The following is a 27,249-nucleotide window of genomic DNA, read 5'->3' as shown; positions in this document are numbered from 1 at the left end:
TCAACAACAACAAGCCCATAGAGAGATGTGTCATTTGTGACAGCTGAGTAATGGTTAGGACCAAAGAGGTCCATGTGAACCAATTCGAATGGACGAGTAGTGGTCATGATAGTCTTCGCTGGATGCTTAGCCTTGGTCATCTTTCCAGCTTCACAAGCTCCACACAAGTGATCCTTGAGGAATTTGACATTCTCAATGCCAATGACATGCTTCTTCTTCGCAAGCGTGTGAAAATTCCTCATGCCTGCATGACCAAGTCGTCGATGCCATAGCCACCCTTCTAAAGCTTTTGCAAGTAGGCACACGGCTGGTTGCGGTCCTGTAGAGAAATCAACAATATACAAGTCTCCTCTCCTAAAGCCTTCGAAGACTTTGGAATTGTCAGCTTCCATAACCACAACACAACGATACTTGCCAAAGACAACTACCATATCAAGATCACAAAGCATTGAGACGGACATGAGGTTGTATCCTAAGGACTCGACAAGCATGACTTTGTCCATGTGTCGATCCTTTGTGATCGCAACCTTACCTAGACCCAATACCTGACTTTTGCCTTTGTCAGCGAAGATGATATGCTTCAGATGCGATGGTGATAAGGGAGCATCAATCAATAGATTTTGTCACCAGTCATGTGATTTGTACATCCACTATCGAGGACCCACTCAGTGGCTTTGGGTTGATCATCCTGCAGATGAATTAGTGCAACTTACGAACTTCATATACTTCATCAGTGAAGAATATGACATCAATTCATCAGATCAATTTCATCAAGCAATAAAACAGATAAAGCAGTATGAGGATGTGAGAAATGAAAGTTCATTTCTTCATGATTAGCCTGCGTCCTTTCAGGCACTCTTCAGGTCTCCAGCAAATTCTTCAGACGTTCAAGTACGTCTGGAGACCTGACCCTACAGAAGAGATTAGTTCTTTTTCTTCACCACCCACATCTGAAGGGGTGGCAAAGAGTTCATCACTCTGCAAGCTCCATACGAAAAAGGTGGCATAGAAGCCAATCCATTTCGTTTCACATAAGAGAAGTTAGGGTAAGCATATGAATAAGCAGAGAAATTCTTTGAGGACTTATGAACATAATGATTAGAAGAATAATGCTCATATTCATAGCCCTTGGCTCTTCCCTGTGAAACAGAGTTGTTAGCACGATGATGTTCATATGAGGACTTTGATCCTTTTGAGGAATATGATCCATGTGAGGAATTTGGTCCGTATGAGGACTTGGATCCATATGAAGAATTTGGTCCATATGAAGAATTTGATCTGGGGTCCATATTCTTCACAGGTGGTGTCATGAGGACATTCACCTGAAGACTTTCAAGGCACCTTTTGGGAACCCAGATTTTCTTCATAGGAGAACCGTTCCTACAGTTAGTGCCAACATATCTAGCAAATACTTCACCATTCTGATTTTTGAACAGTTTATAGTTGGAGTCAACTGACTCATCAGAAGAATGAGAAGATTCACATGTAAAGCCAGATAAATTAGATGGATCAACTGGAGGTCCCTTTGCAGCAACCCATGAGGTTTTGGGGTACTGCTCAGGCTTCCAATATGTACCATCAGCATTGAGTTTCCTCTCAAAGGCAATACCCTCTTTCCTAGGGTTCCTGTTGAGGATCTGCTTTTTAAGCACATCACAAAGAGTCTGGTGCCCTTTGAGGCTTTTGTACATGCCTGTCATGTACAATTCCTTCAGCCCTGCATCGTTAGTGATACTAGCAATATCCTCAGATGAGGAATTAATGATAGCAGAGACAGTTAAGGAATTTGTAGCATTAGAAGCATTTGAACATTCAGGTGAAGAATTAGCAGATTCACGTTCAATGCATTTCAAACATGGAGGAACAAATTCTTCCTGAGCAGCGATGATTTGTTGAGCAAGTAATGAATCGAGCTCCTTCCAAAGATCTTCATAACTCACTTTTAGCTTCTCAAGATCTTACTTTCTTTGAAGAAATTCATAAGAAAGCTTCTCATGATCAGATAAGAGAGTGTTATGTTGATCTTGAAGGGTGTCATACTTAGTATGAAGTCTTTGATGACTTTCAGTCAAGGTTTTAGTGCGATCCATTTCTTCACCCAACATATCATCACTTTTGTCTAGCATGTTTTGAACCTTTTCAAGGGCCCTTTGTTGTTTCACAGCAATCTTAGCAAATTTAGAATAGCTGCGCTTAAGGTTTTCATCAGATTCATTTTCACTTGATTCAGATGAGGAATATTTGAGTACCTTGGCACCCTTTGCCATGAAGCAATAGGTGGGAGCGTAGTCATCATTGCCTTCATCAGCCTTGTTGGTGAGGTCATTTTCTTCAGGGTTGAGGATAGACTTGCTGACGAATGCAGTAGCGAGGGCTAGGCTCACCACACCGGATTCGGAATCCTCAGATGCCTCATCTTCCTCATTTTCTTCAGATTCAGCCTCAGAGTCCATTTCCTTGCCAATGAATGTCCGAGCCTTCTTGGAGCTGCTCTTCTTGTGAGATGAAGACTTTGAGGATTTTGATGATGAAGATTTTGAGGATTTCTTCTTTTTCTTCGCATCATCAGAACTGTAATCCTTGTATTTCTTCTTCTTTGATTCCTTTTCCCACTGAGGACAATCTTGAATGTAGTGTCCTGGTTTCTTGCATTTGTGAGAAAGCCTCTTTTTGTAGTCACTGGATGAGGAATCATTGCTCCTTGAGGGTCTTCCAAAGCGACCATGTCTTGAGAACTTCTGGAATTTCTTCATGAGCAGTGCTAGATCATGGCTCATTTCTTCAGGATCACCAAGGCTGTTGTCAGAGTCTTCATCTTCAGACTCAGAAACTGCCTTGGCCTTTAGTGCACGTGATCTGCCCTAGCTCGAACCATAGAGATCTCTCTTTTCAGCAAGCTGGAACTCATGAGTGTTTAGCCTCTCGAGGATATCAGTGGGATCAAGTGACTTGTAATCAGCATGCTCTTGTATCATCAATGCCAGAGTATCAAATGAAGAATCAAGCGATCTCAGCAGTTTCTTCACCACCTCATGGTCGGTGATGTCAGTGGCACCGAGCGCTTGAAGCTCATTTGAGATGTCAGTGAGGCAAACGAAGGTCTGTTGTACATTTTCATTGTCGAGTCTTTTGAAGCGGTTGAAGAGATTGCGAAGAACATCAACTCTAGAGTCACGATGTGTTGAGACTCCTTCATTGACTTTGGACAGCCTATCCCAGATAAGCTTAGCAGTTTCCAAAGCACTCACTCTTCCATACTGTCCTTTGCTCAGATGGCCACATATGATATTCTTCGCTTGAGAATCGAGTTGCTTGAATCTCTTCACATCGGTAGAGTTCAGTGAGGGTGAGACACAGGGAACACCATTTTCCACAACATACCAGAGATCGTTATCAATTGCCTCAAGATGCATTCGCATCTTATTCTTCCAGTAGGGGTAGTCCGTCCCATCGAAGGTAGGACACCCAGCAGAGACCTTGATCATACATGCGGTCGACAAAACTAATACTCCAGGCGGTTAAACCAAAATCACACAGAACAAGGGAGTACCTTGCTCTGATACCAATTAAAAGTGCGTTATATCGACTAGAGGGGGCCTGAATAGGCGATTTTTATAAATTATTCACTGAGGAATTTGTGGGTGAGGAAATTCCTTAGCGAAGAACTACTTGCAGTGGAATAAGTACTCAAAAGTATGCATAGCAGAACACAAGCATAGTCATCATGATGAAATGAAGACAAGCACAGGGTACAGAAAGCGTAAACACGGGATAACACAGGATGAAGACAAACAGACTGAGGAAATTGAGAAAGTCTTCAGTCAAAGTCTTCAAACACATATATGAACAAGCATACAACACAGTAATGAGGAAATGAAAGAGTTGAGGAAATAGAACCAGTTAGCTTGGTGAAGACAATGGTTTGGTAGACCAGTTCCAACTGTTGTCTCAGTTGTACGTCTGGTTGGAGCGGCTAGGTATTTAAACCTGAGGACACACAGTCCTCACCGTATTCTCCTTGAGCTAAGGTCACACAGACCTCGCCCAATCACTCGTGGTAAGTCTTCAGGTGACTTCCAAACCTTCACAAACTCGGTCACTCGGCGATCCACAATTTCCTCTTGGATGCTCTAGACCATGACGCCTAACCGTCTGGAAGAAGCACAGTCTTCAAAGTTAACAAGCGTCGGATCCACGCAGGATCAATCTCTTCAGTGATGCTCATTCACTTTCGGTTTGTAGGTGTTTGGGTTTGGGGTTTTCCTCACTTGATGATTTTCACTCAAAGTCCTCGGAGGATGGGATGCTCTCAAATGACAAGTGTCAGTTTCTCTCGGAGCAGCCAACCAGCTAGTGGTTGTAGGGGGCGGCTATTTATAGCCTAGGGAGCAGCCCGTCATGATAAGACATAAATGCCCTTCAATGATATGACCGTTAGGTGGGTAGATATTTTGGGACAGCTGGCGCATAGCACAGCAACGGTCGGAAATTTGAGTATCAAATTCCTTAGGGCTATCATGTTCCTCACTGTGTAGGCAATCCGCACTGGCGAATTCCTAACTCCTCAGTCAGAACAAATTCCTTAGAGACCAGAAGAACTTCGTCTCTGTCACTGAAGAATATGACTGAACTGTATGAGATTTCCAATGGCTTCACTCGAAGGAATTGGTAGGTGTAGGATTTTGAGTTGAGCATCACATGGAAATTTTTCCTTAGTATTTCCTTGACCCCCTTTAACAGTACGGTGTTTCCTATGACTTAAGAAAGAGAAAATGAAACTACGAAAACAAAAAGTCTTCACGCTTCATATTCCTCAAATGAATACCAAGTCTTCAAGGTTACACCAATTTCTTAGCTTTCAAAGTCTTCAGAAAGTCTTCAGAAATCCAAAGTCTTCAGTCGAAGAACTTCATTTTTAGGGGTCGACTTTCTCTGTAAATATCAAACTCCTCATAGACTTATAGACCTGTGTACACTCATAAACACATTAGTCCCTTAACCTATAAGTCTTAAATACACCAAAATCACTAAGGGGCACTAGATGCACTTACATCGTCGCATCCGAAGACTATCTTGGAGTTCGGAAAAGGGAACTCGCCTTGCAATGCCGAAGACAATCTGCGCGCCAGACTCCTCGTCATTGAAGCCAGGTTCAGGGGCTACTGAGGGAGTCCTGGACTAAGGGAACCTCGGGCGTCTGGCCTGTTATCCATGGGTCGGACTGATGGGCTGTGAAGACATGAAGGCCGAAGACTGTACCCGTGTCCGAATTGGACTCTACTTGGCGTGGAAGGCAAGCTTGGCGACCGATTATGAAGACTCCTTCTTATTGAACCGACTCTATGTAAACCCTAGATCCCCTCGATGTCTATATAAACCGAAGGGGTTAGTCCGGAAAGGATATACACATTACCATAGTCATATAGGCTAGACTTCTAGGGTTTAGCCATTATGATCTCGTAGTAGATCCACTCTTGTAATACTCATATTCATCAAGATCAATCAAGCAGGAAGTAGGGTATTACCTCCATAGAGAGGGCCCGAACCTGGGTAAACATCGTGTCCCCCGTCTCCTGTTACCATCGATCCTAGACGCACAGTTCGGGACCCCCTACCCGAGATCCACCGGTTTTGACACCGGCACCCATCGCACAACACACACGTCTTGTTAAGTTGAACCGTTTCTGTTCTCTTGTGTCAACACAAACAGTTCATCCGAGTGAACCGCATGCCGTATATCGCACACACCTTGATCTGGCTGACCGTTTCTTTTGTGTTGCCTAATCACAAACAGTTCATCCGAGTGAATCGTATGTTGTATATCGCACACACCTTCATCTGGCTGCCCATTTGTTTTGTATTTCCTAATCACAAACAGTTCATCCGAGTGAACCGTATGCTGTGTATCACACACGCCTTCATCTGGCTGCCCGTTTCTTTTGTTCCTCCTCACCGCATACAGTTAATTGAACTGAACCGTATGCCCTTCATCGCACACGCAACTAAAATCTGAACCGTGTTTGATGCATCCTCCATCGCAAACGTTTTTACCTTTTTTGACGGTTTTCATACAGCACCGTTTGCGATTATTGCATCGCACACAGTTTCTCAAGGAAATAGTTATTATTACAAGAAGCTTCTAAGATAGGATCTACATCGTGTCCATGGGCATGAACACAAAGTTCAAGGTCGACTCCCACTTCTCCAATGCATAACCTTTCATTCACTTCTCGCATTCGATAAAGGCATTAGTGTTGAAAGTTTTACCTGGTGAAATACCAGAAGAGTATGGCCCGTGAAATCTTTCGGGCTCACATAGATTAGGTAAGGCATTGGTTCAACCCATCGAGGCATCTTAGGAACATATACCACAAAAAAATTGGAGTAATTAACACAAGCTCGAATGTAGAGCATGGTTCACAAAGCAGAGGATACAATTTACCAAAGGCATCATGTATCCGAGGAAAGGCTCACAAGCTTATTTAATATGAAGGACATTGTCGGATAAAATCCGACAAAAGGGTCTGGTGGTCCACAAGGGATCTGTTGTGAGCATCAGTACTCAACCAGAGGAAGAAAGAATGCCAGGAGATCAGGTTATAGAAACAACTGACTAACTCAAAGCTCAAATGCAAAGGAATTATGAATTCCAAGACAAGGGATCCAAGCAATGCTCTGATTAAGGATGGATAAGTTGAATAGCCTTAGGGGTACAATCGACGGCAATTTGATTGGCCGAGATCCAGCTCACGTTTAAAATGACGTCTGAGCCGGAAGGATGAATTCTAGGATATGATTGAGGATTGCAAGCATTCGCAACAAATTGATTCAACGGACTCAAAATGATAATGACAAAAGATGCCAATAAGATTATAGACTTATGGGATTAACCATAATGCTAGTAAGCAAGAATTTCAAGAGCAACAGGCTCCTGAAGATTTTCGGAAGATCGAATGATATTTTGAACACTTTTGGGAAATACTTGAATCAACTGGGGATGAGCGGATGCTCGGTAAGTGCGAGGATTATCCGTAGGGGTATTCAGGTGACAATGAACAGCAAGGTAGTAAGCTCAAAGGATTCTCGGAACAACAGAGAGAATTTCGGGGTATCTTGTAATAACAAGATCATCTGGGAAACATTGTATGAATGGCGAGTATACGTGGTTATCCATAGGAGTTTATCGATGAAAGGGAATTGCAAAAGCGATGAACACAAGTTCTCGGGTTATCAGCGGAGAGTATCTTCAGGGTCTTCACGTGCAACAGACGATCATCAGTAATAAGGGGCTCTCCGGGTGAAAGTAATAACGAGATCCTAATGTTAGATTTAGCAAAATTCATTTAACCCGAATAAGAGAGAGATCAGAGTCCCAGAATAAAGGTCGAGGAGTAAAAGATCCTAGTACCACCCAATGGCGACGTGGGCCCGTAAGACACACAGCCATGTTAGTAAAAACTTTTCCAATGACTAGACTCGACTTCGGCCATACCAACTTGGGACGCCCCCGATTTGACCGTACACTAATCATGCACGCAAATGTGTATGATCAAGATCAGGGACTCACGGGAAGATATCACAACACAACTCTAAAACATAAATAAGTCATACAAGCATCATAATACAAGCCAGGGGCCTCGAGAGCTCGAATACAAGTGCTCGATCATAGACGAGTCAGCGGAAGCAATAATATCTGAGTACAGACATAAGTTAAACAAGTTTGCCTTAAGAAGGCTAGCACAAAAGTAGCAACGATCGAAAAGGCAAGGCCTCCTGCCTGGGACCTCCTAACTACTCCTCGAAGCCGAACTCCATGTAGAATCATCCTCGGGATCTCTAGCTCCTGGACTCCAGCATCTGGTTGCGACGATCCGGTATAGAAAGGGGAAAAGAGGGAGAAAAGCAACTGTGAGTACTCATCCAAAGTACTAGCAAGCAAGGAGCTACACTACATATGCATGGGTATATGTGTAAAGGGGCATATCAGTGGACTGAACTGCAGAATGCCAGAATAAGAGGGGGATAGCTTGTCCTGTCGAAGACTACGCTTCTGGTCATCTCCATCTTGCAGCATGTAGAAGAGAGTAGATTGAAGTCCTCCAAGTAGCATCGTATAGCATAATCCTACCCGGCGATCCCCTCCTCGTCGCCCTGTTAGAGAGCGATCACCGGGTTGTATCTGGCACTTGGAAGGGTGTATTTTATTCAGTATCCGGTTCTAGTTGTCATAAGGTCAAGGTACAACTCCGGGTCGTCCTTTTACCGAGGGACACGGCTATTCGAATAGATAAACTTCCCTGCAGGGGTGCACCACATAACCCAACACGCTCGATCCCATTTGGCCGGACACACTTTTCTGGGTCATGCCCGGCCTCGTATGATCAACATGTCGCAGCCCCACCTAAGCACAACAGAGAGGTCAACACGCCGGTCTAACCCTATGCGCGCAGGGGTCTGGTCCCATCGCCCTATGCACACCTGCATGTTGCGTACGCGGCCGGAAGCAGACCTAGCCTAGTGGCGTTCCAGTCCAATCCGGCGCGCGCCACTCAGTCGCTGACGTCACGAAGGCTTCGGCTGATACCACGACGCCGGGATACCCATAACTACTCCCGCGTAGATGGTTAGTGCGTATAGACCAAATGGCCAGACTCAGATCAAATACCAAGAACTCGTTAAGCGTGTTATGTATCCGCGAACACCGACCAGGGCCAAGCCCACCTCTCTCCTAGGTGGTCTCAACCTACCCTATCGCTCCGCCACAAAGTAACAGTCGGGGGCCGTCAGGAACCCAGGCCCACCTCTACCGGGGTGGAGCCACCTGTCCTTTCAGCCCCCTCATCAGAATCACTTGCGGGTACTCAACGAGCCGACCCGACTTTAGTCACCACATGTGTCATGTATATAATGTATATAGTATATACCCGTGATCACCTCCCGAAGTGATCACGGCCCAGTAGTATAGCATGGCAGACGGACAAGAGTGTAGGGCCACTGATGGAACACTAGCATCCTATACTAAGCAGTAGGATAGCAGGTAAGGGTAACAACTGTAGCAACAATGACAGGCTATGCATCAGGATAGGATTAACGGAAAGCAGTAACATGCTACACTACTCTAATGCAAGCAGTATAGAGAAGAATAGGCGATATCTGGTGATCAAGGGGGGGGGCTTGCCTGGTTGCTCTGGCAAGTAGGAGGGGTCGTCAACTCCGTAGTCGAACTGGGCAGCAGCAGTGTCGTTCTCGTAGTCTACCGGAGAGAAGAGGGGGAAGAAACAGTAAATACAATGCAAACATAAACATGACGATGCGTGACATGACAATGAGCAGTGCGAGGTGTGTCCTAACGCGACAGTAGGTGGCACCGGCGAAGGGGGGAACATCCGGGAAAGTATTCCCGATGTTTTGCGTTTTCGGACAGATGGACCGGAGGGGGAAAGTTGCGAGTTCGATAGGTTAGGGAGGTGTGGTGGACGAACGGACTCCGTATCCGGATTCGTCTCGTCACTCTGAGCAACTTTCATGTTGGAAATATTTTAATCCGAGTTACGGATTAAAAGATATGATTTTCTAAAGATTTTATTAATTTCTGGAATTTAATTAATTATTTAACTTAATTCGAAAATGGATTTATGACATCAGCATGATGTCATGCTGACGTCAGCAGTCAACAGGGGTTGACTGGGTCAAACTGACATGCGGGACCCACCTGTCATTGACTGATTAGGGTAATTAGGGTTAACTAATTAATTACTGTTTAATTAAATTAAGTAACTAATTAGATTAGTTTAAACAAGATTAATTAACTTAATTAATTTAGTTTAAATAATTAATTAATTAAAATTATTTTTATTTTTATTTTCTTTCTTTATTTATTTTTTTAATTCCTATTAATTCGTTTATTATTATTATTATTATTTTATTATTTTTTTATTATTCATTCTGGGGCGTGGGCCCCGTTCGGCAGTGGCCCAGAGGGGTCCGGGCCCAGGGGTCAGTGGCACCTGGGGCCTAAGCGGGCACATGGCCGTGCGGGCGCCCGAATGGGCGCTGCGGGCGTGGCCGGCAGGGGTGCACCCGACTGGGCGCCCGCGGCCACAGCAGGGCGCCGGAGCAAGGGGAGGGGGGGTGCCAGTGGCCAGGGGCGGCCGGAGTCAGGCGCGGCGAAGGCCAGCGGGCGCGGGACGCGGCCGGTGCGGCGCATCCGCGGCGGCGCGGGCGGCACCGGAGCGGGGCACGGGGAGCGGCGGCCACGCGCGGCCACTGGCGCGTGCGGGGGCGAGGGTGCGGGGTGAACGGACGGCGTGCGAGGTGAGCGAGGGAGACGGGTAGCAGGGGGCGACCGTGGGCGCGTTCAGGGCCGCCGGTGAGCGAGGCCCTGGCCGAAGTGGCCGGAGCAAGGGAGGAGGAGGGGATGCCGGGGCCTCACCACGGGGCGGTGGGGTCTAGGCAGCGGGGCTCGTGGAGGGGGGTCGGGGACGACGGCGCCGGAGGGGAAGCAGGCCGTCGGGGACGAGACGAGGTCGAGGCGGCGTCGATCCAGGCGGCGGGGTCGTCGGGCGAGTGGGGAACTCCAGGGAGGAGGCGGCGCGGTGGCTCCGGCGAGGTGGCCGTGGCGGTGGCGTTCCGGGCGGCAGCGAGGAGGCCAGGAGGGGCGGTGAGGCGGGCGACGGGTGGCGTCGGGGGCGATCCCGATCCAGGAGGGGATCGGGGGAGTGGGGGGGAAGTGGGGAGGAGGTGTCGGTGTTGAGTGGGGGGGAGTGGATAAGGTGTCGGTGGTGGGGGGGTGGCCGGCCGGCTGGGCCTGGGGTCGGCCCAGTTGGGCCAGGGCCCGGTAGGGGGAGGGGGGTTCCTCCTTTCTTCTTTTTTTTCTGTTTGTTTTCTCTGTTGCATTTTCTTTTCTTTTTATTTATTTTCTTTTCTGTTTTACATCATTTTAAAATAGTTAGGCATTTTCTAAAAATATGTTTTCTCCACAATAATTATCAGTGCAATATCTGGCACCCACCGAACATTTTTGTTTAAATTTTTTAAAACTTTTATTATTGACATTAATTTGAATTTAAATTTTGAAACGGTTTCGAATCATTGCGAGGTTAACAACAGTAACCGTGGTGACGTGGCATCATTAGCGTGGGATTACTGTAGCTTAATTATCCGGGCGTTACAAATCTCCTCCACTACAAGAAATCTCGTCCCGAGATTTAAGAGGTAGTGAAAGGGGGAAGGTTTGGTTACGAATCTAGCGGGTCTTCTCATCCTGGCTTGCTCTTCTCGAAGAGGCCGGTCCAATACATTGATGTCTTCATTTCTCTGCTTCAGGTCATCATGATGAAGTCGGCGTCCTTTCTTCAGGAACTCCATCGTACTTACGAAAGAATAAAGGGTGGCCATTCCGGGAGAACAGGCCTCTGCAAGGTTGATTATGCGGTCAATAACATCGGGGAAGGTGGTGGAAAGTAATTCTCGTACTAAATCTTAAGAAAAACCGAGAGCAAGTAAGAAAGTACCATGAGAAGTTTCAAACGGGTGGGCAATCGTTCGAAGCCTGAAACAAAGTGTGAAAGGGGTTCAAAGCAATCGGAATAAGTATTATGTCTGATGCCAGTATAGGTCAGTAGGACGGTGGTCCGTGAATTACATACGAGCCAAGCTCGAGGAATAACTTCGGCAACAGGGTGTATAGGAGAGTCAGGTTTCGATCCTGTGGAACTGTGGGTTATGGGCCCACCATGTGGGTTAAAAGTAGGAAGGGCGGTGACATCTTGCACGATCATGATAGCAAGGCATGTCAGAGGGTAGCCTGTCGATTATGTCGGCAACAACGTCGGTACCAAGGGCGAGGGACGAAGAGAACCATTTTCCTGCTCGTTGAAACGAGGCGGACCATTAGGCAAAGTTCTCATCCATCGGTGGTTACCGAAATGTCACCAACAATAATAACAGGGTCTTACTGACAGAGTTGTACACCGAGGTGTTTACATAAGCAGGAGAATATTACTGCTTAGATCATATAGATCACCAGAAAGGTTAAACCAAACAATGGAAAGGAAAATATGATTATCAGATTAAACAGAAGAATGGAAAGGAAAATGTGTTTAAACACATATTTCAAGGGTATATCCTTCCCAAGGACAAGCTGAGCATGATATTCATGACAGGATATGATGTAGAAAACTCTTTAGGTAGGGGAGAAAAATTTCATGACATTACCCATACAACGGTGTTTGGATAATTGAGCAGGAAACATTTAGCATTGGGCTTCAAATGTTCGTGTTGAAAATCGGAGTACCATAGACATGCTTCGAGATAGCATTGACATGGTCAACAGGTGAAGATCGGACTTTGGAAACAAAAAGGATCCATCAGGAACAACTTATAGAATAAGTCTTACAATTTCCTCATGGAAGAATAGCTAACCTTGCTAAAAGGGAAAACTTATAACAATAGGTCCTCTCGCCAGGTGCGCTGGGTATCATCACCTTACCGGGTCATAAATAGGCCAATGTTATAACTCTTGGAAATATGTTCCAACCATCATATCTGACCGAGATTCAGATCTGATTGGTGTCAGGATAACTCAGACTCAGGATGCCTGAGAAGAAAGGTGCAACACAAATTGTCGAAACGACATCGAAGATTCTCGGGAGATGAACTATGGAAGTGAGTTCCAGACAAGGGTTCATCATTACATCAAGGAGAGGTGAGGAGGTGACTGATTGACTCAGCGACAATCCATTGAGATTTCCAAAAGATGGATTTCCACCACTATGTGAACAAGGAGATAACATTAGCTAGATCGAATGACTTAATGATGTATGCTCGAGGAAAACATACACAGTTAAACATTGGTTGAAATGTGCACCCAAAATATGGGCTAGGTAGCACAATCAATGTTCGAATGATGATTCATTAAGCCATAGACGTAGAATGGAACTATAGCCCAATAACTTCAAAGCAATAGGGTTGCTAGAAGTTTAGAATTTACACATCACAGACCATTTGTCGGTATTTCATTTAGAAACTACACGGGGACCAAGAAAGAATGGTGATGGTGAGAAGTATCACTGTACCAAGAATTCTTAAGAGGTGGAGTAATGTTCACGACATTCTTGACATCAAAGATGGTAATACTCCACGGTAGAACATAACATAAGTTGGATAGCAGGGGAAATCCAGATACATCACAAAATATGAACAAGTTTGTGTTGGGGGGGAGGTAAGAATGTTGTCGATGATAACACAATCCATCGAGGGCAAGGATGGTATTTCTCATCCTGAATTTCCACTGATATCCTGGAAGAGCTCAAAATGTTGGTGCTGATCACGACACATTTGTCGAGAGATTTCATGAAGATGTAATCTATCGGCGATGACATCAAGTCAAAGGAATGGTGAAGCGAAAAGTTATTGGAACCAAGGGTACGACACAAACTCCAAACCAAGCTTGTTGTTGGAGGTGAAACGATAAGATGAGGAAGATCGACATAAGCTTAGCTCATCATCGAAAGTTGTGCTCCACGGTTAAGGACCAGGTAGCACAGTTAAAATTTAGCACGCTAAGGATATAGCCTGTCAGGCTAGGAATGACTTAAACGATTATTAAACTCATAAGCAACGAAAATTACTTAGAGTTATTGAATCGGAGTGTGGAATTGATTCACTTATCGGTGTCCTTGAGGGGTTCTAACAACTCGGAGCCCGTGAAAAATTGGAATCAATGAGAATGTAATACTTGATGGAGAACTCAAAAGAAGTTATGCAGTTCCGTGATAATCTCAAGATACCAGGGGGGTAATACTCGACGACAAACCAAAGTAGAGGTTGGACTGGGGTATTGCCCTTACAGAAGACAAGTGCTTAAACTTGTACGAGAAATGGTATTTAAAGGAGAACATGGTCGGAACCACGATTGCAAAAGGATCAATACACAGATACTAGACGATATCATATCAAGGAAATAGTTATTATTACAAGAAGCTTCTAAGATAGGATCTACATCGTGTCCATGGGCATGAACACAAAGTTCAAGGTCGACTCCCACTTCTCCAATGCATAACCTTTCATTCACTTCTCGCATTCGATAAAGGCATTAGTGTTGAAAGTTTTACCTGGTGAAATACCAGAAGAGTATGGCCCGTGAAATCTTTCGGGCTCACATAGATTAGGTAAGGCATTGGTTCAACCCATCGAGGCATCTTAGGAACATATACCACAAAAAAATTGGAGTAATTAACACAAGCTCGAATGTAGAGCATGGTTCACAAAGCAGAGGATACAATTTACCAAAGGCATCATGTATCCGAGGAAAGGCTCACAAGCTTATTTAATATGAAGGACATTGTCGGATAAAATCCGACAAAAGGGTCTGGTGGTCCACAAGGGATCTGTTGTGAGCATCAGTACTCAACCAGAGGAAGAAAGAATGCCAGGAGATCAGGTTATAGAAACAACTGACTAACTCAAAGCTCAAATGCAAAGGAATTATGAATTCCAAGACAAGGGATCCAAGCAATGCTCTGATTAAGGATGGATAAGTTGAATAGCCTTAGGGGTACAATCGACGGCAATTTGATTGGCCGAGATCCAGCTCACGTTTAAAATGACGTCTGAGCCGGAAGGATGAATTCTAGGATATGATTGAGGATTGCAAGCATTCGCAACAAATTGATTCAACGGACTCAAAATGATAATGACAAAAGATGCCAATAAGATTATAGACTTATGGGATTAACCATAATGCTAGTAAGCAAGAATTTCAAGAGCAACAGGCTCCTGAAGATTTTCGGAAGATCGAATGATATTTTGAACACTTTTGGGAAATACTTGAATCAACTGGGGATGAGCGGATGCTCGGTAAGTGCGAGGATTATCCGTAGGGGTATTCAGGTGACAATGAACAGCAAGGTAGTAAGCTCAAAGGATTCTCGGAACAACAGAGAGAATTTCGGGGTATCTTGTAATAACAAGATCATCTGGGAAACATTGTATGAATGGCGAGTATACGTGGTTATCCATAGGAGTTTATCGATGAAAGGGAATTGCAAAAGCGATGAACACAAGTTCTCGGGTTATCAGCGGAGAGTATCTTCAGGGTCTTCACGTGCAACAGACGATCATCAGTAATAAGGGGCTCTCCGGGTGAAAGTAATAACGAGATCCTAATGTTAGATTTAGCAAAATTCATTTAACCCGAATAAGAGAGAGATCAGAGTCCCAGAATAAAGGTCGAGGAGTAAAAGATCCTAGTACCACCCAATGGCGACGTGGGCCCGTAAGACACACAGCCATGTTAGTAAAAACTTTTCCAATGACTAGACTCGACTTCGGCCAAGGAGTTGGAAAGGGGGATTCCTACAGGCAGTCGGCTCTGATACCAACTTGGGACGCCCCCGATATGTGTAAAGGGGCATATCAGTGGACTGAACTGCAGAATGCCAGAATAAGAGGGGGATAGCTTGTCCTGTCGAAGACTACGCTTCTGGTCATCTCCATCTTGCAGCATGTAGAAGAGAGTAGATTGAAGTCCTCCAAGTAGCATCGTATAGCATAATCCTACCCGGCGATCCCCTCCTCGTCGCCCTGTTAGAGAGCGATCACCGGGTTGTATCTGGCACTTGGAAGGGTGTATTTTATTCAGTATCCGGTTCTAGTTGTCATAAGGTCAAGGTACAACTCCGGGTCGTCCTTTTACCGAGGGACACGGCTATTCGAATAGATAAACTTCCCTGCAGGGGTGCACCACATAACCCAACACGCTCGATCCCATTTGGCCGGACACACTTTTCTGGGTCATGCCCGGCCTCGTAAGATCAACATGTCGCAGCCCCACCTAAGCACAACAGAGAGGTCAGCACGCCGGTCTAACCCTATGCGCGCAGGGGTCTGGTCCCATCGCCCTATGCACACCTGCATGTTGCGTACGCGGCCGGAAGCAGACCTAGCCTAGTGGCGTTCCAGTCCAATCCGGCGCGCGCCACTCAGTCGCTGACGTCACGAAGGCTTCGGCTGATACCACGACGCCGGGATACCCATAACTACTCCCGCGTAGATGGTTAGTGCGTATAGACCAAATGGCCAGACTCAGATCAAATACCAAGAACTCGTTAAGCGTGTTATGTATCCGCGAACGCCGACCAAGGCCTAGCCCACCTCTCTCCTAGGTGGTCTCAACCTACCCTATCGCTCCGCCACAAAGTAACAGTCGGGGGCCGTCAGGAACCCAGGCCCACCTCTACCGGGGTGGAGCCACCTGTCCTTTCAGCCCCCTCATCAGAATCACTTGCGGGTACTCAACGAGCCGACCCGACTTTAGTCACCACATGTGTCATGTATATAATGTATATAGTATATACCCGTGATCACCTCCCGAAGTGATCACGGCCCAGTAGTATAGCATGGCAGACGGACAAGAGTGTAGGGCCACTGATGGAACACTAGCATCCTATACTAAGCAGTAGGATAGCAGGTAAGGGTAACAACTGTAGCAACAATGACAGGCTATGCATCAGGATAGGATTAACGGAAAGCAGTAACATGCTACACTACTCTAATGCAAGCAGTATAGAGAAGAATAGGCGATATCTGGTGATCAAGGGGGGGGCTTGCCTGGTTGCTCTGGCAAGTAGGAGGGGTCGTCAACTCCGTAGTCGAACTGGGCAGCAGCAGTGTCGTTCTCGTAGTCTACCGGAGAGAAGAGGGGGAAGAAACAGTAAATACAATGCAAACATAAACATGACGATGCGTGACATGACAATGAGCAGTGCGAGGTGTGTCCTAACGCGACAGTAGGTGGCACCGGCGAAGGGGGGAACATCCGGGAAAGTATTCCCGATGTTTTGCGTTTTCGGACAGATGGACCGGAGGGGGAAAGTTGCGAGTTCGATAGGTTAGGGAGGTGTGGTGGACGAACGGACTCCGTATCCGGATTCGTCTCGTCACTCTGAGCAACTTTCATGTTGGAAATATTTTAATCCGAGTTACGGATTAAAAGATATGATTTTCTAAAGATTTTATTAATTTCTGGAATTTAATTAATTATTTAACTTAATTCGAAAATGGATTTATGACATCAGCATGATGTCATGCTGATGTCAGCAGTCAACAGGGGTTGACTGGGTCAAACTGAAGTGCGGGACCCACCTGTCATTGACTGATTAGGGTAATTAGGGTTAACTAATTAATTATTGTTTAATTAAATTAAGTAACTAATTAGATTAGTTTAAACAAGATTAATTAACTTAATTAATTTAGTTTAATTAATTAATTAATTAAAATTATTTTTATTTTTATTTTCTTTATTTATTTTTTAATTCCTATTAATTAATTTATTATTATTATTTTATTTTTATTTATTATTATTATTATTTTATTATTCGTTCTGGGCGTGGGCCCCGTTCGGCAGTGGCCCAGAGGGGTCCGGGCCCAGGGGTCAGTGGCACCTGGGGCCTAAGCGGGCACATGGGCGTGCGGGCGCCCGAATGGGCGCTGCGGGCGTGGCCGGCAGGGGCCCACCCGACTGGGCGCCGGCGGCCACAGCAGGGCGCCGGAGCAAGGGGAGGGGGGTGCCAGTGGCCAGGGGCGGCCGGAGTCAGGCGCGGCGAAGGCCAGCGGGCGCGGGACGCGGCCGGTGCGGCGCATCCGCGGCGGCGCGGGCGGCACCGGAGCGGGGCACGGGGAGCGGGGGGCAACCGTGGGCGCGTTCAGGGCCGCCGGTGAGCGAGGCCCTAGCCGAAGTGGCCGGAGCAAGGGAGGAGGAGGGGATGCCGGGGCCTCACCACGGGGCGGTGGGGTCTAGGCAGCGGGGCTCGTGGAGGGGGGTCGGGGACGACGGTGCCGGAGGGGAAGCAGGCCTTCGGGGACGAGACGAGGTCGAGGCGGCGTCGATCCAGGCGGCGGGGTCGTCGGGCGAGCGGGGAACTCCAGGGAGGAGGCGGCGCGGTGGCTCCGGCGAGGTGGCCGTGGCGGTGGCGTTCCGGGCGGCATCTAGGAGGCCAGGAGGGGCGGTGAGGCGGGCGACGGGTGGCGTCGGGGGCGATCCCGATCCAGGAGGGGATCGGGGGAGTGGGGGGAAGTGGGGAGGAGGTGTCGGTGGTGAGTGGGGGGAGTGGATAAGGTGTCGGTGGTGGGGGGGTTGGCCGGCCGGCTGGGCCTGGGGTCGGCCCAGTTGGGCCAGGGCTCAGTAGGGGGAGGGGGGTTCCTCCTTTCTTTTTTTTCTTTTTGTTTTCTCTGTTGCATTTTCTTTTCTTTTTATTTATTTTCTTTTCTGTTTTACATCATTTTAAAATAGTTAGGCATTTTCTAAAAATATGTTTTCTCCACAATAATTATCAGTGCAATATCTGGCACCCACCGAACATTTTTGTTTAAATTTTTGAAAACTTTTATTATTGACATTAATTTGAATTTAAATTTTGAAACGGTTTCGAATCATCGCGAGGTTAACAACAGTAACCGTGGTGACGTGGCATCATTAGCGTGGGATTACTGTAGCTTAATTATCCGGGCGTTACACTCCGGTTAATAGGTTAGTCCCAAAAATAATATAAAAGTGTATAATAAAGCCCAATAATGTCCAAAACAGAATATAATATAGCATGGAGCAATCAAAAATTATAGATACGTTGGAGACGTATCAAGCATCCCCAAGCTTAATTCCTGCTCGTCCTCGAGTAGGTAAATGATAAAAACAGAATTTTTGATGTGGAATGCTACTAGGCATAATTTCAATGTAATTATTCTTAATTGTGGTATGAATATTCAGATCCAAAAGATTCAAGATAAAAGTTCAATATTGACATAAAAATAATAATACTTCAAGCATACTAACTAAGCAATTATGTCTTCTCAAAATAACATGGCCAAAGAAAGTTCATCCCTAAAAAATCATATAGTTTAGTCATGCTCCATTTTGTCACACAAGAATGCTCTCATCATGCACAACCCCGATGACAAGCCAAGCAATTGTTTCATACTTTAGTAATCTCAAACTTTTTCAACCTTCATGCAATACATGAGCGTGAGCCATGGATATAGCACTATGGGTGGAATAGAATATAATGATGGGGTTTATGTGGAGAAGACAAAAAGGAGAAAGTCTCACATCAATGAGGCTAATCAATGAGCTATGGAGATGCCCATCGATTGATGTTAATGCAAGGAGTAGGGATTGCCATGCAACGGATGCACTAGAGCTATAAATATATGAAAGCTCAACAAAAGAAACTAAGTGGGTGTGCATCCAACTTGCTTGCTCACGAAGACCTAGGGCACTTGAGGAGGCCCATTGTTGGAATATACAAGCCAAGTTCTATAATGAAAATTCCCACTAGTATATGAAAGTGACAAAACAAGAGACTCTCTATCATGAAGATCATGGTGCTACTTTGAAGCACAAGTGTGGTAAAAGGATAGTAACATTGTCCCTTCTCTCTTTCTCTCTTTTTTTTGGGCCTTCTCTTTTTTTATGGCCTTTCTCTTTTTTTATTCCTCACTTGGGACAATGCTCTAGAAAATGATGATCATCACACTTCTATTTATTTACAACTCAATGATTACAACTCGATACTAGAACAAAGTATGACTCTATATGAATGCCTCCGGCGGTGTACCGGGATATGCAATGAACCAAGAGTGACATGTATGAAAGAATTATGAATGGTGGCTTTGCCACAAATACGATGTCAACTACATGATCATGCAAAGCAATATGACAATGATGACCGTGTCATGATAAACGGAACGGTGGAAAGTTGCATGGCAATATATCTCGGAATGGCTATGGAAATGCCATAATAGGTAGGTATGGTGGCTGTTTTGAGGAAGATATAAGGAGGTTTATGTGTGAAAGAGTGTATCATATCACGGGGTTTGGATGCACCGGCGAATTTTGCACCAACTCTCAATGTGACAAAGGGCAATGCACGGTACCGAAGAGGCTAGCAATGATGGAAAGGTGAGAGTGCGTATAATCCATGGACTCAACATTAGTCATAAAGAACTCACATACTTATTGAAAAAATCTACAAGTCATCAAAAACCAAGCACTACGCGCATGCTCCTAGGGCGATAGATTGGTAGGAAAAGACCATCGCTCGTCCCCAACCGCCACTCATAAGGAGGACAATCAAAGAACACCTCATGTTTCAAATTTGTTACATAACGTTATCATACGTGCATGCTACGGGACTTGCAAACTTCAACACAAGCAGTTCTCAAATTCACAACTACTCAACTAGCACAACTTTGATATCACTACCTCCATGTCTCAAAACAATCATCAAGCATCAAACTTCTCTTAGTATTCAACACACTCATAAGAAAGTTTTTACTAGTCTTGAATAGCTAGCATATTAAGATTATTTAAGCAAATTACCATGCTATTTAAGACTCTCAAAATAATCTAAGTGAAGCATGAGAGATCAATAGTTTCTTTAAAACAATTCCACCACCGTCCTCTAAAAGATATAAGTGAAGTACTAGAGCAAAAACTATATAACTCAAAAGATATAAGTGAAGCACATAGAGTATTCTAATAATTTCCGAATCATGTGTGTCTCTCTCAAAAGGTGTGTACAGCAAAGATGATTGTTGTAAACTAAAAAGCAAAGACTCAAATCATACAAGACGCTCCAAGCAAAACACATATCATGTGGTGAATAAAAATATAGCTCCAAGTAAAGTTACCGATGGAAGTAGACGAAAGAGGGGATGCCTTCCGGGGCATCCCCAAGCTTTGGCTTTTAGGTGTCCTTAGATTATCTTGGGGGTGCCATGGGCATCCCCAAGCTTAGGCTCTTGCCACTTCTTGTTCCATAATCCATCAAATCTTTCACCCAAAACTTGAAAACTTCACAACACAAAACTCAGCAGAAAATCTCGTGAGCTCCGTTAGCGAAAGAAAACAAAAGACCATGTCAAGGTACTGTAATGAACTCATTCTTTATTTATATTGGTGTTAAAACTACTGTATCCCAACTTCTCTATGGTTTATAAACTATTTTACTAGCCATAGATTCATCAAAATAAGCAAGCAACACACGAAAAACAGAATCTGTCAAAAAACAGAACAGTCTGTAGTAATCTGTAACTAACGCAAACTTCTGGAACTCCAAAAATTCAGCCAAAATAGGAAGACCTAGACAATTTGTTTATTGATCAGCATCAATTGGAATCAATATTTTATCACGTTCTGGTGATTTCTAACAATTATTTTCGTAAACAGAAAGTTTCTGGAATTTTCTGCAAAATCAAATAACTATCATCCAAGAAGATCCTATAGGTCTAACTTGGCACAAACACTAATTAAAACATAAAAACAAATCTAAACAGAGGCTAGAACAAATATTTATTCCTAAACAGAAGCAAAAAGCAAAAAACTAAAAATAAAATTGGGTTGCCTCCCAACAAGCGCTTTTCTTTAAAGCCTTTTAGCTAGGCATTGATAATTTTAATGATGCTCGCATAAAAGACAAGAATTGAAGCGCGAAGAGAGCATCATGAAACACGTGACAAACACATCTAAGTCTAACATACTTCCTATGCATAGGCATCTTATAGAAAAACAAATTATCATAGCAAGCAAAACTAGCATATGCAAGGAAGCGGAAAGGAACAATAGCAATCTCAACATAACGAGAGGTAATTTAGTAACATGAAAATTTCTATAACCATATTTTCCTCTCTCATAATAATTACATGTAGGATCATAAGAAAATTCAATAATATAGCTATCACATAACATATTCTCAACACGATCCACATGCATGCGAACTTGACACTCTTCCAAAATAGTGGGATTGTCATTAACTAAAGTCATGACCTCTCCAAACCCACTTTTATCAAAAATTTCATAAGATTGAATATTCTCCAAATATGTGTGATCTAAAGTTGACACTCTTCCAAACCCACTTTCGATAATATTGCAAACACTATTATCAATCTCATATTCATCATGGGGCTTAAATAAATTTTCAAGATCATAAGAAGAACTATCACCCCAATCATGATCATTGCAACAAGTAGAGGACATAGCAAAACTAGCATCCCCAAGCTTAGGGTTTTGCATATTTTTAGCACAATTGAAATCAATAGAATTTATAGTAAAATCATTGCAATCATGCTTTTTATTCAAAGATCTATCGTGAATCGCTTCATAAAGTACTTCATCACAATTTTCAGATTCACGAACTTCAAGCAAAACCTCATAAAGATAATCTAGTGCACTCAATTCACTAGCAATAGGTTCATCATAATTGGATCTCTTAAAGAGATTAGCAAGTGGATGAGGATCCATAAACTTTTAGCAAGCGAAGATGCAAGCAAAAAGAAGGTACATGGTAACACAAGCAAACAGAAGATCGAACGGAAGAAGGGCGAATAAAACGTCAAAGGTGAAGTGGGGGAGAGGAAAACGAGAGGCAAATGGCAAATAATGTAATGCGGGAGATAAGAGTTTGTGATGGGTACTTGGTATGTTGACTTTTGCGTAGACTCCCCGGCAACGGCGCCAGAAATCCTTCTTGCTACCTCTTGAGCACTGCGTTGGTTTTCCCTTGAAGAAGAAAGGGTGATGCAGCAAAGTAGCGTAAGTATTTCCCTCAGTTTTTGAGAACCAAGGTATCAATCCAGTAGGAGGCCACGCACGAGTCCCTCGCACCTACACAAACAAATAAATCCTCGCAACCAACGCGATAAGGGGTTGTCAATCCCTACACGGTCACTTACGAGAGTGAGATCTGATAGATATGATAAGATAACATTTTTGGTATTTTTATGATAAAGATGCAAAGTAAAGAAAGTAAAATAAAAACGGCAATGGAAATACCTTGTTGTTGGAAGATTAATATGATGGAAAATAGACCCGGGGGCCATAGGTTTCACTAGTGGCTTCTCTCAAGAGCATAAGTATTTACGGTGGGTGAACAAATTACTGTTGAGCAATTGACAGAATTGAGCATAGTTATGAGAATATCTAGGTATGATCATGTATATAGGCATCACGTCCGAGACAAGTAGACCGACTCCTGCCTGCATCTACTACTATTACTCCACACATCGACCGCTATCCAGCATGCATCTAGAGTATTAAGTTCATAAGAACAGAGTAACGCTTTAAGCAAGATGACATGATGTAGAGGGATAAACTCATGCAATATGATATAAACCCCATCTTGTTATCCTCGATGGCAACAATACAATACGTGCCTTGCTGCCCCTACTGTCACTGGGAAAGGACACCGCAAGATTGAACCCAAAGCTAAGCACTTCTCCCATTGCAAGAAAGATCAATCTAGTAGGCCAAACCAAACTGATAATTTGAAGAGACTTGCAAAGATAACCAATCATACATAAAAGAATTCAGAAGATTCAAATATTGTTCATAGATAAACTTGATCATAAACCCACAATTCATCGATCTCAACAAACACACCGCAAAAGAAGATTACATCGAATAGATCTCCACAAGAGAGGGGGAGAACATTGTATTGAGATCCAAAAAGAGAGAAGAAGCCATCTAGCTAGCTAATAACTATGGACCCGAAGGTCTGAGGTAAGCTACTCACACTTCATCGGAGAGGCTATGGTGTTGATGTAGAAGCCCTCCGTGATCGGTGCCCCCTCCGGCGGAGCTCCAGAACAGGCCCCAAGATGGGATCTCACGGGTACAGAAGGTTGCGGCGGTGGAATTAGGTTTTTGGCTCCGTATCTGGTAGTTTGGGGGTACGTAGGTATATATAGGAGGAAGGACTACGTCGGTGGAGCAACGGGGGGCCCACGAGGGTGGAGGGCGCGCCCCCTACCTCGTGGCTTCCTGGTTGATGTCTTCACGTAGGGTCCAAGTCCTCTGGATCACGTTCGTTTCGAAAATCACGTTCCCGAAGGTTTCATTCCGTTTGGACTCCGTTTGATATTCTTTTTCCGTGAAACTCTGAAATAGGCAAAAAAAAAGCAATTCTGGGTTGGGCCTCCGGTTAATAGGTTAGTCCCAAAAATAATATAAAAGTGTATAATAAAGCCCAATAATGTCCAAAACAGGATATAATATCGCATAGAGCAATAAAAAATTATAGATACGTTGGAGACATATCAGAAGCCCCGTGAGAACTTCGGGGGAATGATCTATTTTGGACAAAGCAACAGAATCTTATCTTCTTGGATGTGATCAAGGTCAAGCAGAACATCTACGTGGACGTGCATTGGATTGACATGGTTCGTATGAGGAAGGATAATCACCAGGAATATTTTGGTGAGGCTTTGGACCTGGTGGAGCAATTTGGCATTGAGGACTTGCTCACGTTTCACATGGACTATGACCCAGAGATTGTGGCTCCGTTCTTTGCGTCGGTCCACTTACATACTGATGAGAAACGGACCATGACATGGATGACCAATGGGCAAAGGATGACTGCTAAGTGGAAGAAGTTCATGGCGCTGCTGCATGTTCGTGATGAGGGGTGTCGGTGTCAAAACCAGCGGATCTCGGGTAGGGGGTCCCGAACTGTGCGTCTAAGGCGGATGGTAACAGGAGGCGGGGGACACAATGTTTACCCAGGTTCGGGCCCTCTCGATGGAGGTAATACCCTACTTCTTGCTTGATTGATCTTGATGATATGAGTATTACAAGAGTTGATCTACCATGAGATCGTAGAGGCTAAACCCTAGAAGCTAGCCTATGATTATGATTGTTGTTGTCCTACGGACTAAACCCTCCGGTTTATATAGACACCGGAGGGGGATAGGGTTACACAGAGTCAGTTACAAGGGAGGAGATCTACATATCCGAATTGCCAAGCTTGCCTTCCACGCAAAGGAGAGTCCCACCCGGACACGGGACGAAGTCTTCAATCTTGTATCTTCATAGTCCAACAGTCCGGCCAAAGTATATAGTCCGGCTGTCCGAGGACCCCCTAATCCAGGACTCCCTCAGTAGCCCCTGAACCAGGCTTCAATGATGATGAGTCCGGCGCGCAGATTGTCTTCGGCATTGCAAGGCGGGTTCCTCCTCCGAATACTCCATAGAAGATTTTGAACACAAGGATCGTGTCTGGCTCTGCAAAACAAATTCCACATACCACCGTAGAGAGTACAATATCCCACAAATCTAATCTGCCGACAAATTTCATAGCATGACATCACGCCACGGCCCGGTCATTATTCGAACCGTTTTTCTCAACCAGCTACTGCACATATTGCGAGGCGGTTTTCTTGGCACGTCTTGTCGAAGCAGAGATCGTGTTCCCCTTATCACGGGATCCTCATCAATACGGGTGCGGGTAACCCAACCGCGCCATCAATCACGGCGCTTGGGGAATAAGCGAGTTTAACAGGCAAGTGGGGGAGGCGCACAGTTTCTACTGCCCTTATAAAGGGACAAGGACTCCTCTTTTTCACCCACGCCTTCTTCTTCCCTGCCCATCCACTCTCGCGCACTCGAGCTCTAGCGCCCAAGTTCTCATTTTCTCCACAAAACCATTCCAAACATGTCCGGAGCGGGAGGCAAGTGGATGGTCTCCTCCGTTACGGAGGAGGACATTACGAAGCTCCGGGAAGCCGGATACCTAGCCGCAGACATCGCGCACCGGCTCCCAGACGTGGGGCAGATCGTCCCTACTCCAGAACCCCATGAGATGGTTGTATTCCTCACCTACTTCGTCCGCGGACTAGGATTTCCTCTCCACCTATTTGTCTGCGGGCTCATGTTCTACTACGGGCTGGACTTCCATGATCTGGCCCCCAATTTCATCCTCAACATCTCGGCGTTTATCGTCGTGTGCGAGGCCTTCCTCCGCATCAAGCCCCACTTCGGCCTATGGCTGAAGACCTTCAACGTGAAACGAAAGGTGGTGGTCGGCCAGCAAGCGGAGTGCGGAGGCGCCATGGTGGGTAGAATGCCCAACGTCACCTGGCTCGAAGGCTCCTATGTGGAGACCGTGAAGGGGTGGCAATCGGGGTGGTTCTACATCATCGAGCCGCGCGACACCAACTGGGTGGCGGCCCCCGAATTTCGATCCGGCATCCCCATGCGGCTCACCTCCTGGAAAGAGAAGGGCCTATCCTGGGGTTCGTCGGTGGAGCTGACCGGACTACAGAACTGTGTCAAGAATATGATAAGCAAGAAAATCAAGCTTGTCAACGTGGTCCAGGTCATGCTCTTCCGCTGAATCCTCCCCTGTGAAAGACGGGCATTCAATATGTGGGAGTTTGACCCGGCCGAGCACCAGACGCTGCGAGAACTTTTCGACACGACGCACAAAGACGTCTAGAAGGTGCTGTTAAAGGCCGCCGAGGTACCTCCTCCCCTTACCGAGGATCGCAGACTCAGCGCAAAGCGCCCTACCAATCCGGTAAGCTTTTTATATCTCACAAGATATTCCTTTCCCCAGTATAATCGTGTGAGGGATCTGAGCCTCCACGCCATTTTAACAGGACTGGGTAGCGACAGCGGAGCGGATCGATTGTCCGGCCCCTCTGCCCGAAGATCCAGCAGAGGCTCTCTTAACGGAGATGCTGGTTCCAGCGCCCTATGAGGCACCGGAGAAGAAGGCCAAGAAGAAGGCCGCGGGGACCAGGAAAGGTCTCCGGCGCAAGGTCGTATCGGACTCATCGTCCGATAACACCGAGGCGCCCTCCTCCCACGAAAACGAGGAGGAGGAAGGGGAAAGTTCTCCCCCCCAGCCGGGGAGACAAGAAAAGGAAGGTCGCCCCATCTGGGGAGGCTGAAGGGTCCAAGAAGGGAAGGACCCTCCTTCCGGACTACTCCACAACAGCCGCTTACAGCGACGAGGAGTGGTTGCCCAGGGACAAGCCCCTGGCGAAGCCATAAGTATCCAGATACCATAATAGTTCTGGTATGTTTTGTTTTATTGCTTCTTATCATGCCAAACACGATCATGCAATCCATCCAAAGCCCATATCGACGTATCCTCTTCGGATGAGTCTTTGGGCCAGTCGGCGATGAACATTGATTCACTCCTGACCACCACCTCCCCCCGCCCTACGGACGACGTCGAGGTGTTGTCTCAGAGGGCCTTGAACCAAGGGGAGATAGTTCTAGAGGCGCTCCAAGGCGACATCCCAGATGCTAGGCGCATGGGGGGCAAGACTCCCGCGGGCTATAATGACGGGGGCAGCAAGTTTGGCCCCCAGCCGGATACTGCGTCGGAACCTCCAGTGGTTCCGGATTCTGTTAGGCGACCCCTCGCTAAGGGGGGCGAGCCGTCTGTGCCAATGGCCTTTGTCCATCCA

This window comes from Aegilops tauschii, chromosome 7, assembly GCF_002575655.3.
Source record: "Aegilops tauschii subsp. strangulata cultivar AL8/78 chromosome 7, Aet v6.0, whole genome shotgun sequence".
NCBI lineage: Eukaryota > Viridiplantae > Streptophyta > Magnoliopsida > Poales > Poaceae > Aegilops > Aegilops tauschii.
The sequence above is the reverse complement of the archived record's forward strand: the minus strand, read 5'-3'. Positions refer to the sequence as shown.